The sequence below is a fragment of the Corvus hawaiiensis genome, chromosome Z, assembly GCF_020740725.1.
Source record: "Corvus hawaiiensis isolate bCorHaw1 chromosome Z, bCorHaw1.pri.cur, whole genome shotgun sequence".
NCBI classification, from domain to species: Eukaryota; Metazoa; Chordata; class Aves; order Passeriformes; family Corvidae; genus Corvus; species Corvus hawaiiensis.
Window position 1 is genome coordinate 46827268 of NC_063255.1, and position 18891 is coordinate 46846158.

The 18891-nt window shown below is 44.2% G+C and overlaps 1 protein-coding gene across 1 annotated transcript in view; it reads left to right on the forward strand.

Moving 5' to 3' along the window:
- The window catches only part of UGCG (UDP-glucose ceramide glucosyltransferase), a 38002-nt gene that overhangs the window by 1050 nt on the left and 18061 nt on the right, over window positions 1–18891 (forward strand). The gene's annotated exons all lie outside the window — the stretch shown is intronic.

An 18891-nucleotide genomic window follows, 5' to 3' on the forward strand; every position in this document is an offset into this window, starting at 1 on the left:
TTTCTTGCTGCTCTACTGCATCTGATAGGTACCTGTGATAAACCTCACAGAATGGGTCAGGTTGGAAAGGACCACAGTAGATGACCTGGTCCATCCATCCCTGTTCATCCTAAAGCACATGGCAGAGGACTGTCCAGAGGGTTCCTGAATATCTCCAGTGAGGGAGACTCTGCAACCTCTCTGGGCAATCTGTTCCAGTGCTCAGTCACCTGCACAGTAAAGAAGTCCTTCCTCGTGTTCAGGTGGAACCTCTGTGCATCAGTTTCTGCCTTTTGTCCTATTTCTGGGCATCACGGAGAAGAGCCTGGCTCCATTCTCTTGACACCTCCCTTCAGATACTCATAGACACTGATGGGGTCCCCTCTCAGTCGTCTCTTCTCAAGGCTGAACAGGCCCAGCTCCCTCAGCCTTTCCTCATATGAAAGATGCTCCAGTCCCTTAATCATCTTCATAGTTCTCTGCTGGACATTCTCTTTTGTCTCTCTTTTACTGGGGAGCCCAGAACTGGACACAGCACTGCAGGTGAGGCCTCACCAGGGCTGATTAGAGGAGCAGGATCACCTCTCTTGCCCTGCTGGCAATACTCCTCTTAACGCAGCCCAGGATGTCACTGGCCTTCTTGGCCACCAGGGCACACTGCTGGCTCATGGAGAGCTTGTTGTCCACCAGAGCTCCACTGAGCTGCTTTCCAGCAGGTCACCCCCAGCCTGTGCTGGTGCCTGGGCTTGCTCCTCCCCAGGTGCAGGACCCTGCATTTGCCTTTGCTGAATTTCAGAAGGTTCCTCCCCTCCCATCTCTCCAGCCTGTCAAGGTCCTTCTGAAGGGCTGCACAGTACCCTGGGGTATTGGCCAGTCATCCCAGCTTTACATTGTCAGTGACACTGCTGAGGAGGCCTCTGCCCCTTCATCCAAGTCATTGATGGGTAAGTTAAACAAGACTGGGCCCAGTACTGAACCTTGGGAGACACCGCTAGGAACAGGCCTCCAACTGGACCCTGATTATGACCTCTGGGATCCGCTGTTCAGCCAGTTCTCGATCCACCACTCTTCACTCATGCCGTCCACACTTCCTGAGTTGAATTCATGCATACTGAAGATTTGCTTCTTCTTCTCTTGTTTTTATTTTTTATGTTTGTTTAAAATGTGAAATCACTTATAAGCTCTAATGGTTTTATTCTCTTCTACTGTAGTTCAGTTACCCTTAGATCTTATATTCACTTGGATAATTAACTTCTTGAAAACTACCTGTGTGGGTTATCTTGGACACAAATGGCAGGATTTCAGTACAGGGGGACAGAAAGGGTGCTTAGTGGGGGAAGAGACTACTTTGGTCATGGCTGATTTTGGTCAGCTTTAAAGCTGATTAAAACAGTCCATTGCATGCTTAAATCTCAGCCTGTCAAGTGAGTGTGTGTGGTGCTACTGCTCATAAATCTTTCAAGAATAAGTGACAACTGTAATGGGCAGGAGACACAAATGGGGAAGACGTGCAAGAGGACGAACAGGAGGAAGAAGGATGAGATATGCGAAGAGATGTGAGAAGAAAGAACAGGGAAGAGATAGAGGGAAGAGTACACTTTTGGGCAGTCAGTGCCACAAGAGCTATCCCCTCAAAGGGACGGCCTGCTGTGAAGGCAACAGTAGGACAGGGGCACTCCTGAGTGCACTCTGAGCTGCAGGTAAGGCACCATTGAAGGGACCTGTGGGCAACCTGTGCTGGGGTAGAGACTCCTTGAGGGGCTGCAGTCCCATTGTTGACTCTTTCCTGAGGAGCCTGCAGCCTATGGCAGGCCCATATTGGGGCACAGACTCTGCCAAAGGGATTGCAACCTGTACATAAGTCACTCCTGAGCAATTACACCTGCTAGAGCAGAGTAGCAGTTTAAGGCACAACGAGCAGTGGAGGAAAATGAGTAAGAAGTAAGGCATGGCAGAAAAAGCATTATGTGCTGAACCTTGCCTCCTGTGTCATCTTGCTGAAGGGCTGGGGAGGGACCGGGTGTAAGGAGCAATGCAAATGAGTAATTCAAATAGGAGGGTGAGGGGGAAAATGTTTCTTTCTGAAGCAGAGCCTGGGGAAGGAGGGCAAAAGGCCCTTCCCTGAAGGTTAGGTTGTTTCTCTTTTTTGCCTCAATACCCAAATGGATAATTAGTTGCCTGATAATTGCCAATAATTTAAATAGAATTGCCTGAGTTGAGGCAATTTTTCCTGTGACAGTAATTGGAGGGGAATGCAGGCAACAGCTGGACCTGGTATGGCCTGCATCTAGAGTGTTTGCAGTGGTGTGAAATCTGGAAGGAGTTGTATTTTTTGTAAATGGGAATTTGTGTTACAAGTATATGTAAAAGTTGTGTGTTAACAGGCAGAAAACTTGGGGGGGGGGGGGGGGTGGTGTGAGAACTGGAGTGATCCAGTCTCAGCCTCTGAGGCTCCTGAAGAAAAGTCTGCTTCCAGCAGGGTTCTGGAATCGCCAACTCAGCAGGGCCAGAGTTGGGAGCTGTCTTTGACAGAGTAATGGGCTGATGGCAACAGGGGTGTTTAGTGTTCAGTGCAAAACAGTGGCCCATGGTTGGAGGTGAGCAGATGGTAGCACTGAGGTGACCAAATTGCAAATTGTTCTGGGTTCACAGGCTGTTGTGATGGAGGTGCCCTGGTTACAGTGATTCGGCAGATCCGAGGAAAAAGGATCGCAGCTCCCCATAGTGTGACCGCACAGCTGCTCTTTGAAGTGAAAATAAAGAAATGATGGACACTAAAGCAGCCATCCCAGGGAACTGTCCTTGCAGTGACTGTGGTGGTGCTGGAAAACTGTAGCTGATGGGATGTAGCTGATGGCTAGAGAGGGCAGTGTGCCGGTGAGTTTGGAGCCTGTGCCACGTATTAGCGTTGCCCTGTGCAAGGGAGGAGGGCTGGGGGGTTGTCTAATGGAGTTGTATGTGGAGGAGTGGCCTGGTCCTGCAAGCAGGATAGTGGAGGAGGTGATCAACTGTATTTGCTTTGAATGCTGGAGCATGTTTACGGGGAAAGGACCCCAGATAAAAGATGACTGTTAGTGTTATGCCCTGAGAACTCTGGTGGCTGGGCACTGTTACTAGGGCCCTTTGTCTCACAGAGACTAGTTTTATCCTGGATGGCAAACACAGCACACTGCACCCTTTCCTAGACCCCTGAGGTATGAAGGGGTCTTCACTTATGGGCAGAAACTGCTTTTTTATGTCAGTGGGGGGATGCAGTAATAGAATAGAATTAGGTGATACTTGGCATATACTAAATAATACATTGGTCCTGTTACAGGAAATAAGAAAGAGGAAACTAATTAGTCTTCCTGTTTTCTCTTTACAGACAGTATTGTTAGTTTAACTTTTTAAAAGTCGTTGAGGTACTGCTTGTACTCAGTCTGCACTGTGTCTAGCCATGCTCTATTGCTGAACTGTAAGGTCTCCTCTGTGCCACTAGAGTACTAAGATAATGTTGTGACATATCAGTAAAGCTGTTGTGGACTAGACAGTCATCCTTCTGTGGTTTTCTATTGGTATTTAAAAAGTTTGATTTAGCAAAAGACTTAGAATGTGTGAATTAAGTAGGCAAAGGGAGTTATTCAAGAAAGTAAGTTTTTTTGTCTTGAAATGCTTTCAGCAGTTGTTAAGATTAAGGTCCAGACAATATTTCTTTTGCATTGGTTCATGCTGTGATTGCTTTCAAAGTTGTAGTAGTTGTAGCTCAAAGCTAAGGTACTGTTCTTCCATACTGCATTTGCAAAATCTGGTTCTTGACACTTCTTCCCTCTAATTTCAGTGGGTTTGAAACATTTTGGTTGGAAACATTTAGGTTGGAAAAGACCTCCAAGATCATTGATTCCAACCTTTGACTGATCACCATCTTATCAATTAAGCCTTAGCACCAAGTGCTATGTCCAGTCATTTCTTGAATACCCCTGGGGAAGGTGACTCCACAGCCTCCCTGGGCAGTCCATTCCAATGCTTGACAACCCCTTCTGTGAAGAAATTCTTCCTGATACCCAGCCTGAACTTCCCCTGACAGAGCTTGAAGCCATGTCCACTTGTTCTGTCAGTAGTTGCCTAGAAGGAGACACTGACCCCCACCTGGCTACACCCTCCTTTCAGGGAGTTGTAGAGAGTGATAAGGACTCTCCCCTGAGCCTCCTTTTTTCCAGGCTGAACAACCACATTTTCTTCAGCTGCTTCTCACAGGACTTACTCTCTAGACCCTTCTTCAGCTTCATTGCCCTTCTCTAGACATGCTCCAGCACCTCAATGTCTTCCTTGTTGTGAGGGGCCCAAAACTGAATACAGGATTCACTGGTGTGGCCACCAGTGCCAAGTGAAGAGGGACAATCACTGCCCTGGTCCTGCTGGCCACACTGTTGCTGATATAAGCCAGGATTCCATTGGCTTTCTTGGCCTCCTGGACTCATGGCTGGCTCATGTTCAGGCAGGTGTTGATCAGGACCTCCAGGTCCTTTTCTACTGGGCAGCTTTCCAGCTACTCTGCCCCCAGCTTGTAGCACTGGATGGGGTTGTTGTGGCCAAAGTGCAGGACCCAGCAGCTCACCTTGTTGAGCCACTGTCATGGCTTAAATGCAGATAGCAATTAAGCACCCACAGCAGCTCATTCACACCCCCCCATCACCTCCACCCTAGTGGAACACCACTTAACAACTGGTCCTGGCCTATCGATCCAGATCCCTCTCCAGAGTCTTCCTACCCTCCAGCAAATCAGTATTCCTGGCCAATTTAGTGTCATTATGAATGTACTGTGCACTTGATCCTGTTGTCTGGGTCCCCAATAAAGATATTAAAGACATTAGATAATGTTTGGTAACTCTTTTAAGCTATTTATTTGTCTTTCCATTTGTATTTATCTGGTCAAAAAACCTGAACTCATGTGAAGTCATGTTCTGGCTTTGAGTCTTCATTGTTCTTGTCCCAGTTGTCAGTGGCAATTCTAATTATAGCACTTAATGGAAATCACTTTAAGGCAGCCACAGTAAGTTGATATTGAGGTTGCTCATTGTCTTGGTTCCCAGGTGTAAGTGGGAAGGGTACTGCGTGTCACTTAATTGATAAACATACTGCTGTTTTTAGACAAATTCTTTTTAAAAGCTTTTAGTTACAGTAGTCAATGAAGAAATAATGAATTCTGCATTTATGTGGCATTTGGGTGTAACTGGGCCTTGTCTGCTGAGTGAAAATCAAGACTTTTCATAAATGTATATATGTAATAAAAAACCCAGACGAAACTAGAAGTAATTAATAGCCTTATTGTAGTGTTTGTGGGCACAAGGAGGAAATCCAGTTTGCACAGATGCATTAAACTCAAGTTTCCAGAGGTACTTCTGCAACACTGAAGAACTTCTTAAACATGGCTTCTAAACCTAAACAAAAACTTCCACATATATGATGCTTAACTTCTGCCTTTTTTATGTGAAGTAATTTTGATATTTTGGTTAATAATCTCTTATTGCATAGTAATTGTGACACTGAATTCTTAAGAAAATAACAGTTTTATGTCTCTTTATTTCTCTGTTTGTTTGTCTCGTCAACCCTTTTTTTTTTCCTCATTGACCCTCTCTTGCTGCTCAGTCTTTAATTTGTGTCCAGGTTTATCCTGCTCTAATCTCTCTGTTTCTCACTGTCATCTCATTTTTGCCTTTTTGTTTGTTGGTGGGACTCTCTCCTTTTTTGGACTTTCTTAGGTTTTCCAGTGTCTGGCAATAGCTTGGGTAGGGTACCTGTTAAGAGCAGCAGTAGTTACTCAATTAGCTATCATCAAGTTGCATTTTTTTTGTTTTGTGGAACTGCTGCAGACACATCCTGTTGCAGATAGGAGCCAGGTAGATTGTAGTGTATACTAATTTAAAAGGCAATGTTTAGAGAACTCTCCTGTTACTATCAAGTGTTACCAAGCATAAGTGAACAAACATTTTGGTAGACTCTGATGGAGATAATCCAAATACTCCTTTATGAGATGAGAGATACCCTTGCCTCCTGTTGATAACCAAACCTGGAGAACTGCAAAGTGTGATTGTAGTAGAGCTTCTCTAGGAAGTGGTGGGAAGATGTCTAGCACATGCAGAATGCCGTGTCTGTTCTTGGATATGTGACTTAAAGGAACCTTTATTCAACTTGAACAACTTACACTTAAATGTTTTATGCAGGTTGTCTACCTCAAGGTAAATAGTTTTTCCAGTTATGTAGCTGATGACAAGGATGATGTAAAGGGTTGGTGACTAACAACAGATTGTTGTCTGTGATCTTGAATGTGTGCAACAGGGAACAGAGCAAATTCACGATCTGATTAGCAGCGTCTTTTTGCAAAAGTTCTTCAAGGGTTAAAAGCAAGCAAAAGAAATACTTAGGTGTTTGATCATAAACTGGGACATTGGAGAGGCATGAAAAGTTGGAAAGTTATCTGAGGCTTCTGTTTGGTCTGACGTGACGTTTAATCTTCCTGCTTTTTCCCTCAGTAACCCTGTCTCCCATAATCTGTGCATTGATGATAGGCTCTACTTTATGCAGAAACCCGAAGGTGTTTGCCACAAGTGTTACATGCGTACAACTTTATGTTGTATGGGTTGTATGGTTTCAGTAAATGGAGAACAACATTGTAGCAGAGGCAAATCTGAAAGAGAGCAAGGCAAAGATTGGAAGTCAAGTGGTTACTGGGGAGGAAGACAGGAAAATGATAGGGTGTGGGAATGCAGAGGTCAGAATAAACAGAATATCCTGAGCTGGAGGGGACCCACAAGGATCATAGAAGTCCAGCTCCTGTTCCTGCACAGGACATCCCCAAGAGTCACACCATGTGCCTGAGAGTGTTGTCCAAACACTTCCTTAACTCTGGCAGACTTCATGCTTTGACTGCTTCCTTGTGGGAGAACGTTTTTCTAGTATCCAGCCTGTGTTCCTTGACCTTCACGCCATTGCCTTGGGCCCTGTTACTGCTCACCACAGAGGTGAGATCAGTGCCTGCCCTTTCTCTTCCCTCATGAGGAAGTTGTAATTTTAATGAGGTCTCCCCTCAGTCTCCTCCGGGCTGAACAGACCAAGTGACCTCAGCAGCTCCTCATAAGGCTTCCCTACAGAATCGTCACCATCCTGGTGGCCCTCCTTTAGACAATCTCTAGTAGCTTTGTATCTTTTTTTCTATATGCTTGTGCCCAAAACTGCAGACAGTACTTGAGGGGAGGCTGAACCAGTGCAGAGCAGAGTGGGACAATCTCCTCTAACAACCTGGAGTCAGAGGTGAAAGCCATTTTTTTCAACACTGTGAAGGAAATTGGAGTGCTTTAGGCTGGAAATGCCAGTTGAGGGTTCAGTTCCATCCCCTGCTTGAAGCTGAAACAAATTTTCACAGTTTGCTGTATGTGCACAGTGCATTGATACGATAATATTAGTTTGTGACAGAAGATGGAAACTACTGAAGGAATGCTAAGTTTGAGATGCACAAAATCATCAGGTATTAATAATTTCTGGGACCAGTTGTGTTTGACATCTTATTAATGACATGGAGTATATGACATTATAAGCAAGTTTGCTGATGGTACAGAACAGGAGAGAGTGGCTAATAGACCAGATAAGTTCAGAGGGACCCAGACAAGCTGGAGAGATGGTCTGACAAGAAGCATATGAAGCTCAACCCAGGAAAATCCCGTGTCCTGCACCTGGCAGAAATAACTCTGTGCATCAGTACAGGCTAGAGACTGACAGGCTTGACAGCAGCTTGGCAGGAAGAGACCTGTGAGTGCTGATTGGTGCCAATCAGCCAATCAAACATCACTTTGATTATGAACAGCAGCATGCTTTTGGCAGAGAAAGCCATTGCTGCATTGTTAGCAGGTTGAGGAAGGTGATCCTTCTGTTGTACACAGCACCAGAAGGGCTGTGTCTGGAGTGCAGAGCACAGTTTTGGTCTCTCCAGTATGAGTCATGGGTATGCTGGCACAAGTCTGGTTTAGGGCTACAGAGGTGATGGTGGGACTGCAGCATCTGACACACGAGGAGGGGCTGAGAGCTGGAACTCTGCCTGGAGAACGCTTGGAGGGATCCTGTTAATGTGTGTGAATACCTGATTGTTTGGAGGAATGAAGGATGTGAGGTCCAAGACTCATCTCAGTGGTGCCTAGTGACAAGATTAAAAGCAACAAGGGCAAATTCAAGTGAAAGACTGTTATTTCAAAGCAAAGGAGACACTCATGGCTGAGCATTGAAACAGGCGTTCCAGAGAGTTTGTGGAGGCTCCGTCCTTGAAAACAGGAAAAACTGGCTGGTCCTTAGCAACCTAATCTAGTTACCCCAGTTAGAGCCAGGCACTTGGATTAGCTGACCTCCAGAGGTGCCTTCCAACCTCTGCTGTATGGTGATTTTTTTGTGAAAGATGACATTGAGGCAGCTATCCTGGACTGTTATGGAGCAGTAGACTAAGAAGGAGGTTGTGTGGAGGCCGTAAGTTTTGTGTGTTGCTTATTTTAAACAAGTAGAAGTTTACCTGACACCAAGTAATAATAAGGCTTAAATTTAGGTAATCCTTAGGGGAAGACATATCTGAAAAAAAACAGGAGTTAGTTTTTCATATACTGAAATTGTGAATAAGTTTCTGTATTACAAGCATGATAAACAGGGAAAGCTAAACAGTGCAGGACTAGAAATCTGAGAGTGGTAACAATGTGGGAGAAAACCAATAATGTTGAAGGCAATTAGGGCATGCCAATTTTTTAGTAATGAGAGTCAGGAGGATAAGACTTTGGGGTAGACATTATGGTAGTAGTGGCCCTGAATGATTTATCAGAATGCAAGAAACCTAAGCCTAGATTAAAGACTGTCTAGTGTTCGTTTAAAGGAGAGGAATTATGGCAGTCTGGATGCTGTTTGTTTCTCAACTTATGTTGCGAAGAGGGAAGATAGTACAATAGACATGTTTTGATTTTAAAGCCCACTTGTCACATCTCTTAGGAGTGGTTTGTATGGAAGGGGAAGATAGAAGGCTGTAAGATTTGGAGTATGTAGTATGGAAATGAAATGGGTTGGGTTAGTGGAGCTGTTACAGGGCAAAAAAGCATCCAGCTTTGTATGTGAGCTGGAGTGGAAGGAGCTGAATAGTGGGATGAGGAAAAATATAATCTTTCTGTCAGCATTTGTCAGGATATGAAGATTTCGAAGAAGTTTTAAGAAGTGGATGCTTTACATGAACTGTTTCCATAAAAGCATGGCTTTTGATTATGGTGGATGAGTAGAATGGTAGATGATAAATTACTCTAAAAATTGGAATCTGAAATTTCTGAGTTATATGCTGAGCATATTACTAGTTTTACTGTTTTACCAGAGCACCCTTCAGTATGTGTGTCCATCACTCATGAGAATTGCGTAATGCTAAATAGTGGTGTCAGAGTTCACTAGGATTTTTAAATAGTTTTTTAACTGAAATAAAATACTGTAGTTTTGACACATTTAATATTGGTTTTACATTTACTGAAGACTGTGGTTTAAAAGAAAGTATTAATTACTTTATTGTGAGATATCTTTTCCTAGAGACTAAGAAAAGATTTTTATTTTGCTAATTGCAAGGTGACTAATTTTGTATTTTCTTAAATACATTACTTTTAATAGTGGGTGATGAGGACCTATGCAAGACTATATCTTCTCATAATTGGCCTGGGTGAATTCATACCCTGAATCAATTTATTCTAGTTTCAGCATGTATAAAGTAAGTCTTACACCGTCCTTTGGACAACTAGGGTAAAAAGCATTCTTACAAGCGTAAACAAAGATAGAAAATTGAAGGGGTGCATTGTACTAAGTGAAAGATTAGGACTGTCTTGCCAGTGCTACTTGCAACACTTTGCTGAGGATTTGTTTTATTTCTTGCAGCTGTTTTTTGAACAGCTGGTGGGTGCTTCTAGTGGACCAATCTTTTTTCATTAAACCAGCAGGATAACTAACAACTGGTATCTTTGCCATTTTGTGCTGCTAGCTGGTTTGGTCTGGTTTAGACCACTTGAGCTCCGCTCTTTAGAAATAACTGTTTGTAAACCAAAGACTGTTTTGTTTTCTTCCCCCTCTCTTGGTAGGGCTCATCTTGGATTTGTTAACAATTTGAGTCCATGAGGAGGAATCTTTGAATGAAGTTAACCATTCACTTTTATGTTGTTTGCAGCCGTCCTATTCTTATTAAGCACTTGTCTTGATCTTGATTCAATATGCCTGTGTTGTAGTGATTTCCCAGACAACTGCTGCTTTGCTTTAATAATGGGTAGTGTGCTACACCTTATTTCTGCTTATTTTATGAAGCAGAAGTATCATTTGTCTGGTCATACACACATGTTAAAATATTCAAGCTGATGAAAATCAGATATTGGTCAATGTACTGAGCTGTTATGGAGAAGATATCCCAAATGCTTTATACTGAAATACTTTGAGCTAAAAATTGAGTTAAAATTGAGTTCAAAATTGTTACTTCACACTTCCTTTTAAGCATTTTTAAGAGATACATATGTTTTATACCTGCATTTCCAAGGAGATTCTTTTGTGTGGTTTGTGTTGTGGTGAGGGCAGTATTTTTTTGACAGTATGAACCAAGTATTGTGGGTTTTTGTAGACATAAGGTAAAATTTGATAAGTTGGTTTTTCTGGTTCTTATTTGTTGGATATGTAAAAAAAAATTTAAAATTGCTCTTCTGAAATGCAGTCAAGCATGATGTTGAGTGTAGAAGTGTTAAATTTTAACTTAGCATTTTCTTTCAAAGCGGTTTTGTTTTTATATAATTGCTTCCTTCAGGTTCTGGTGTTTCATAAAGGAGACTTATTCAAGCTTTCCAAGGTATTTGCAGCATAAGAGCAGTTACCCTCTTACTGACAATTGTGTAGTCCAGACAAGGTTTACAGCTTTTTTATTACCCCAGCTGTGGGTAATATGGCCCCAGACTGTGTGTTCAAACTTGTGTGAATTGGTGTTGGAGTGTCTTTTTCAGTACAAAACAGTATGCTGTTTTGTACTCTGGAAACACTTGTTCCCGAATTAATGGAATATAAATCAGCCTGTCATACACTGAAAATAAAGAAAAAATGTTGGCATGTATGGTTTGTTAATATAGTTTCTGATTAGCCATTAACATAATTCTGTTACTGGCAGTTAACTGTTTTGAAAGTTTTAAGGGAGAAGAAACTGGAAAAAGCTGCACAGGAGGAGCAGCCTGGAGTCTGTAGGATGCACATTATGTAATGTTTAGCAAATAATGTTGTCATTTAAACTTGTGCCTTATGAAATAATTGAGGCTGAGCTAGTTTAATCTTAACAGATTTTCAAAAAAAAGTCAGAAAACTGAATGGAATAGTCTCACAATAAAATTGTTCAGAAGTTTTGTGTTTTAGAAGCTCCCACACTTAATATTGATGGGTTGATCCTGTACTAAAAGCTCTCTGCTGTGGTTGGTTTATCTGGCCCAGAGTTATGGCCATCCCTTGGAGATGTTTTCATAAACAAAACGCGTATTATGCTGGACGCAGCAGTTCTCTAAAGTTGCATAATGTTTGTTGCAAGGAGTACCAAAAACATTTCTGTTTCTATGCCTCAGTGAATCTTGATTTGATGCTCAGGGGGATAATCCAAATCCCCTCCTACTGATATGCCTTTCTAAACATTTCTGCCATTCTAATCTGCCTTTAGTGAGCATGTGGCTATTTGGTGACTCAGATCAGCAAGCGATTTTTTTCTGTGGAGTAGTTCCCTGTTTGATCAGCAGGCTGATCCAATTTGTCTTGTGGTGCTGACTGTTTTATAGCCACAAGTGGGCTGAGGGTGTGGGAAAGCAGAAACAGGGAATAAATTGCTATTTTGATGGCAGACTGCAGATAGACGACAAGGAAAAACGTGTTTATTTTAATTCTTAGTGCGATGCAGCAATGGATGTGTTGTAGGCGACTTGCTGTGTCTCTGTTAAGTCCACTTCATTTCAGCTTGCTGAATTGTAAACTGTCAAAGACTTCCTCAGTAAAAGGGTTCCTGTTGCTTCAGGTTCAGCCACAGCCTATTGTATGGAAGCCTGTTTGTTTCTTCTTTTGTCCTGGGAGAGTGGGAGGGGAGTAGGAGAGAACATGTTTGCTGGCTTAAAGTTGAGGTCTCTAGTGTTTGCTCTTTCTTATTCCTGAAAGATAAGGTCGGGAGTTTTTTTCTACTTAAAACTGTAAAAAGTATTTGAAAGCATTTTTAGTTCCCCTTGTCTCTCCCCCATTGCCCCGTTTTAGAAAAGACTGTATCAAGTTATGGATTGCATCTGCTGAACATGACTTCATGGTAATACTTGGAAAATGCTGGTTGAAGAATTTCAGTAGTGCATGGAGTTTTTAAATTTGAAATGGCAAGTAGCACTAGATGGGACATTTACTGTTCTACATGATATGATTTTTTTTTTTTGGCCTTATTCTTAGCCACTGGTTGGACTATGCCTTTCCAAAACTGCATAAGCAAATTGGTGTTTGGTGTTCTTTTGTTTTGTTTTTTGGTTGTTTTGGGGGTTTTTTTTAAGTTTTGACTTTTGGTGCTTTTGAGCTTGTTTTAGGTTTACTGGGGGTTTTTTTAATCATTTCTCTTCTCCACTACCCATTGTGATTTCAGTGCATTACACTGACAGGTCCTTTTCATTTTGTCTGTGGAGGTATGGGACGTATAGGGAGAAAATATGTACACTCAGTACACTCAGCTGGCATGTGATGAAGCACAATTGTAGCATGCTTTTCAACATAAACTCCTTGTAGTGGTTTGGTCCGAAATACTCATTACTGTTTATCTGCTGTGAGATAAGAATTAGGAGAAATGCAAAACAGGCACCAAACTTGAAAGAATATAAAGAAGTTTATTAACAGACCTAAAAGAAGAAAAAAAATTATACCACCTTCAGAACTCTCCTCCTCCCCCCACCTTCCTCCCTTCTCCCACTGACAATGTAAAAAGACAACCCTTTAGATGTTCAGTCTGTTTACCACTTCCATAATAACCTTGTTCAGTCCATTTAGAAAGAGAAGTCTCTTCTTGCTCATGCTATGAAAACATTATCACAACGAGACAGCTGCCCACTTCCAAATATTGTTCAGTCCATTTAGGAAGAGGAGTCTCTCTGCCTGCGTGTGAGTCCTTTCCCCCCGACTTGCAGCTTTTCCCGCAACTGCTTTCGAGGGTCCACTCTTGAAGTTTTTTGGGGTACAATTTTAAGGTTGAGCCATTCAGAAACAAGAACAGAGGCCCTTCTCCTTCCCTGGGAGCAAAGGGTCTTCATCATCTTCATCTTTAGGACTATCTCTGGGAGCATCTCTAGGGACTGAGGTTTTCTCCTTTCCCGTTTGGAGCAAAAGTCCTCATCTGGTTCATCTCTCCCTGTCCAAACTTCTCATGAAATTACAGCTGCGTCAGCATCTGCCTATCTCAGCGCAGGTGCTTTTGCTCACGAGTTGAACGCTCCACCCCCCATATCTTCATGAAATTACAACAGGATACTCTGATATATCATAGCTTCACAACAGAATTTCAGCTTTAAGCATCTCCTCTCTCTCTTCCCTCAGGTTTTCAGCTCTTCACAGCAGTAAAAGGGTTAATCTCACCTCGGCCTTGCAGCTTTGCAGCTGGAATGTTGAATTTTTCTTATCGCAGTGGAGAGGGGGGAGAGCCGAGCTGCTCCGGCTGCCCACGGCAAGGCAGTGGGGGGGGGTTCCACGGCTGGAACAGGTCCATCGGCTCCAGGATGGCCGTGGCCCGGCCCGGCCTGGCCCAAGCAGGGCCTGGCCGGGCCCACTGGGCCCTGCTCGGGCCCTGCAGCCACCTGTCCCAGCGCCGGAAACGAGAGAGAGCTTGGGGGGGGGAGGTTTGCCTGTTCTTAAGTGTGGATCACAGAGGCCGTCACAACTTTAAGTGGCTTAGAGAATTGTCCATATTCAAACTGGCCGCTGATAGGTTCTATCAGTTCCCAGAGGAAACTGTAAGCACCCCTTAGCAAGGACGTCCCTTCCGGGACTATGCTTGCTAACCTATGACACTCCTAGTATGCAAAAAAGCAGCGTTGAATTTTTTGTTTTCAGTGGTTTTGAGGCATGCACAAACCTGTGACTGTTCCTCTGCTGGCAGACAGCCGAGAAGTCTCTCCTACCAAGTGCACACCTGAATCATACCTGCCATGTTCTTCTTTCAAACTCATCTACTTCCTCCTGTCTCTGAACATTTTATCAAGGCCAAGTGACATGTTAAATGTTTTTAATTATGTTAGGGTTTCCCCTTGAGTCCTTTCCTGTTGTCCACAGCTGTGTGTTTCTGCTCCTCCCTATTGTTGGATCTGACAGTTGTGTAACTATTACGTTGGTGAGTGTGTGGTTGGACTTGGCATGTGTCCATATGGCTGTTGAATTGGATGTGAGCAGGTGACAGAAGTGGAGGATGGGAAAGAATGCCTCTCTGAGAGCAATGACTGACTGCTGCAATGGGTTGATCAGGCCAGCAGCTAAGCAAGGGTGCCTGGCACTAGCATATTTTTATAGGCTGATGTCTTCCTTTCAGTCAAGAGAGGTAGAAGAGTGGTGTGCCTTAAGTATTACTTCAAGAGTCTCTTGTGGGCACCGGCAGTGTTTTCTCTTACTAATTAACTCAAGTTAGCTGTTTCTGGCAGATAAGGAGCAACCTATAAGGGAGTGAATGCTGTGAAGGAAAAGTGTGATGTAGAGTTGGTTGTGCAGTAGCTTTTAGGCACCTGACCCAAATCAATGGTCAGCTCATCTCAGCTCTTCTGGAAGCCCACTGAAGCATAGAGGGAAGGAGACCCTATTCCTACTCTTCTCCTGTGGCCTTGGCAGCACATTCAGAGCCTTCTTGAACATGCTCTGGAGTTCTGTGCAGCCTTCTGTAAGATGCCTGAACTCTAATTTGGCAGAAGACAATCTGATGTGGAAGAAAACAAAAGGCAGATTTAACTTTCAGTTGAGTGAGTGATTTGAAGGAGGATTGTATGGACATCAATACTAGCATGATGTCTTGTTTGGTTGGTATTGATGGCAGCACAGGAGGAGGATTACTGGGGGACCTTTGCTGCCTGTGAAGCTGCATGATCATCTTGCTGCATCCTTTCAAGCTTACTAGGTTAAAGTGATGAAATTCTAACATTACATGTTGAGTAATAGTTATGTGGTGGTTTATGTATCTCAGCTAGTTCACTGTGGGATCAGACAAATGCCAGCACAGGACATCCCAGAAAGAGAGGAGGAAAGAGGGAGTGCCTCTGAGCAGTAGCCTGCAGTTAAACTGCTTCAGCTACATTATAAAACTCCTCTCAAGGGGAAGAAAGGTTGAAAACAAGATCAAGGTGTTTAATTCTTGCTTTAAGAAAAATTCTCTCAATTTGCTAGGAGACCAGTGGCCACAGGTCATTCCTGGTTTTCTGTTTGATTTGTCTTTCAGTTTTCAAATCTCTCTGACATCTAGGAGGTCCCTAAAAAGGAGTAATAGTGTAGTAGACCTCCACAGTAATACAACAGTAGTATTACGGTGTGCTTAAATCTGGGCAGAGAAGTAGAAGAAACAAGTACTTGATAATAGTGTGTTATTTACCTTTACTTGTATCATTGCAGAGTCTTCTTATGTTTTTCTGCCTCCATGTTTTGCTTCCTGATGGTGTCTACTAGAGCTGTGGCAATGATTTCTTGTACATACCCCATCCCTCCCACCGTCACATGCAGACAAAAACCTGCACATACATATTTATTATAAAAAATGTAATTATATTTGTAAATATTTATTATATAATATTATATATAGAAAAAATCTTAGTCACATAGGAAAATACAGAATTGTACACTAGTTTAGGTTGGAAAAGCTCTCAAAGATCATCAAGTCCAACTGTCAACTGAACACTGAACCATGTCCGTAAGAACCACATCTACACATCTTTTAACTATCTCCAGGTTTGGTGACTCCACCACTTCCTTGGACAACCCATTCCAATGCTTGCTAAGCCTTTTGGTGGAGAATTTTTTTCTAATATTCAACCTAAACTTCCCTGGTGCTGCAACTTGAGGCCCTTCTTGTCTTGCCACTTGTTATTGGGACCGGAGACTGACCCCTGCCCCACCACAGTCTCTTTTCAGGGAGTTGTGGAGTATGATAAGGTCACCTCTAAACCTCTTTTTCTCCAGGATGAGCACCCTCAGCTCCCTCAGTCTCTTCTCATCAGACTTGTGTTCCAAACCCTTCTGTAGCTCTGTTGCCCTTCTCTGGACACACTCCAGCACTTCAGCATTCTTGTAGTGAGGGGCCCAAAACTGAACACAGGACTCGAGGCGTGGCCTCAACAGTGCCCAGTACAGGGCAGTGGTCATTGTCCTGGTCTGCTGGCCACACTATTGCTGATACAGGCCAGGATGCCCTTGGCCACCTTGGACACATGGCTGGCTCATGTTCAGCCGCTCCCCAGGTCCTTTACCTCTGGGCTGATTTCCAGCCACTCCTTCCCCAGTCTGCAGCTCTGGACGGGGTTGCTGGGACCCAAGTGCAGGATCTGGCCCCTGGCCTTATTTAACCTCACACAAGTGGCCTTGGCCCATGGATTCAGGCTGTCCAGATCCCTCTGCAGAGCCTTCCTGCCCTCCAGCAGATCAACTTGGTGCCATCTGCAAACTGACAGTGCACTCGGTCTTGTGACCATTGATAAAGGTATTAAGCAGGACTGGACCCAGTACTGACCCCTGGAGAATGCCGCTGCTGACTGGACACTAATTGGATTTAACTCCATTCCCCGTCACTCTCTGGGTCCAGCCAGCCAGTTCTTAACCCAGCGAAGACTGCAGCTGTCCAAGACATGGGGAGCCAGTTTCTTCAGGAGAACACCATGGGGAATGGTGTCAAAGGCCTTATTGAAGTCCAGGTAGACAACACCTGTAGCCCTTCCATCGTCTACCAGCTGGGTCACCTTGTCATAGAAGGTGATCAGGTTGGTCAAGCAGGACCTGCCTTTCCTAAACCCATGCTAATCTCCAGGTTGTCCTGTACATGCCATATGATGACACTCAAGATGATCTGCATCAGGACCTTCCCCAACACCAAGGTCAGGCTGTTAGGCCTGTAGTTAGTTCCCCAGACCCTCCTTCCAACCCTTCTTGCAGATGGCTGTCATGCTGGCTAGCCTCCAGTGAGCTGGGACTTCCCTCATTAGCCAGGACTGCTGGTAAGTGGTTGAAAGAGGCTTGCTGAGCACTTCTGTGAGCTCCCTCAGTAGCCTTGTGTGGATCCTGTCCAGCCCCAGACATTCGTTAGTAAATTTGCAGATGACACTAAGCTAGGAGCGTGTGTCAATCTGTTGGAAGGTGGGAGGGCTCTGAAAAGAGACCTGGAATGGTTGGATAGATGGGCAGAGTCCAATAAGATGAAGTTTAACAAGTCCAAATGCCAAGTCCTGCATTTTGGCCGCAATAGCCTCCTGCAATGCTATAGGCTGGGGACGGTGTGGCTGGACAGTAGCCAGGCGGAAAGGGACTTGGGGATACTGGTTGACAGCTGACTGAACGTGAGCCAGCAGTGTGCCCTGTTGGCCAAGAAGGCCAATGGCCTGTATCAGGAATAGTGTGGCCAGCAGAAGCAGGGAGGTCATTTTTCCCCCGTACTTGGCACTGGTGAGGCCACACCTTGAGCATTGTGTCCAGTTCTGGGCCCCTCAGTTCAGGAAGGACGTTGAGGCACTTGAATGCATCCAGAGGAGGTCAAGAAGCCTGGTGAGGGGCTTGGAACACAAGCCCTGTGAGGAACGACTGAGGGAGCTGGGGTTGTTTAGCCTGGAGAAAAGGAGACTCAGAGGTGACCTTACTGCTCTCTACAACTTCCTGCAGGATTGTTGTAGTCAGGTGGGGGTTGGTCTCTTTCACCAGGTGGCAACTGACAGAACGAGAGGGCACAGTCTCAAGCTGCACCAAGGGAAATATAGGTTGGATATTAGGAAAAAGTTTTTTACTGAAAGAGTGATAAAGTGATGGAATGGACTGCCTGGGGAGGTGGTGGAGTCACCATCCCTGGATGTGCTTAAAAAAAGCACATGCCATGATCTAGTTGGGGTGCTAGGGCATGGGTTGGACTCAATCTTGAAGGTCTCTTCCAACCCAGACATTCTGTGAATTTGTATGTCTAAGTGGTGTAGCAGGTCACACATCATTTTGTCCCAGGTTATGGCGCCTTCATTCTGCTGTGTGTTTTTTTCTTCCCACTCAGGGGCCTTGTTACCTGGAGAACAACTGGTCTTACTGTTAGAAACTGAAACAAGTAAGACAGTATCTCAGACTTTCCATATAATTTCTATGTTTCCCTCTGCATCCAATAAAGGATGGAGGTTCTCCTTAGCTCTCCTCTTGTTGCGAATGTACTTAGGTATACATTTTTATTGTCTTCAATGGCAGTAGCAAGATCAAGTTCTTCAAGTTGTGTTTTGGCCCATCTACTTTTCTCCCTCCATAACTTCATGACACCAGAGCTGCCTGCATCTTCTCTCAAAGGTCATAAACTCTCCTTTTCATTCTGAGTTCCGGCCAAAACTCTTTCTTTAGCCAGGTCACTCATCTTCCCTGCCTTGTCTTTTGGCACACGGGGATGGCCTGCTGGCTGTGCCTTTAGGATTTCCTTCTTGAAAAATGTCAGGGTAACCTCCCAAGGGTACTTTGTCAAACAGTCTGCTAAACAGGCCAAAGTCTGCCCTCGGGAAGTCCTAGGTGGCAGTTCTGATGACCTTTCCTACTTTTCCAAGAATTGGAATCTCCATTATCTTGTGATTGCTAAGCCCCAGACAGCCTCCAACCATCCCATCACCCACCAGTCCTCAGATAACAAACAAAAGGTCCAGTGGGTGCCCCCCCTAATGG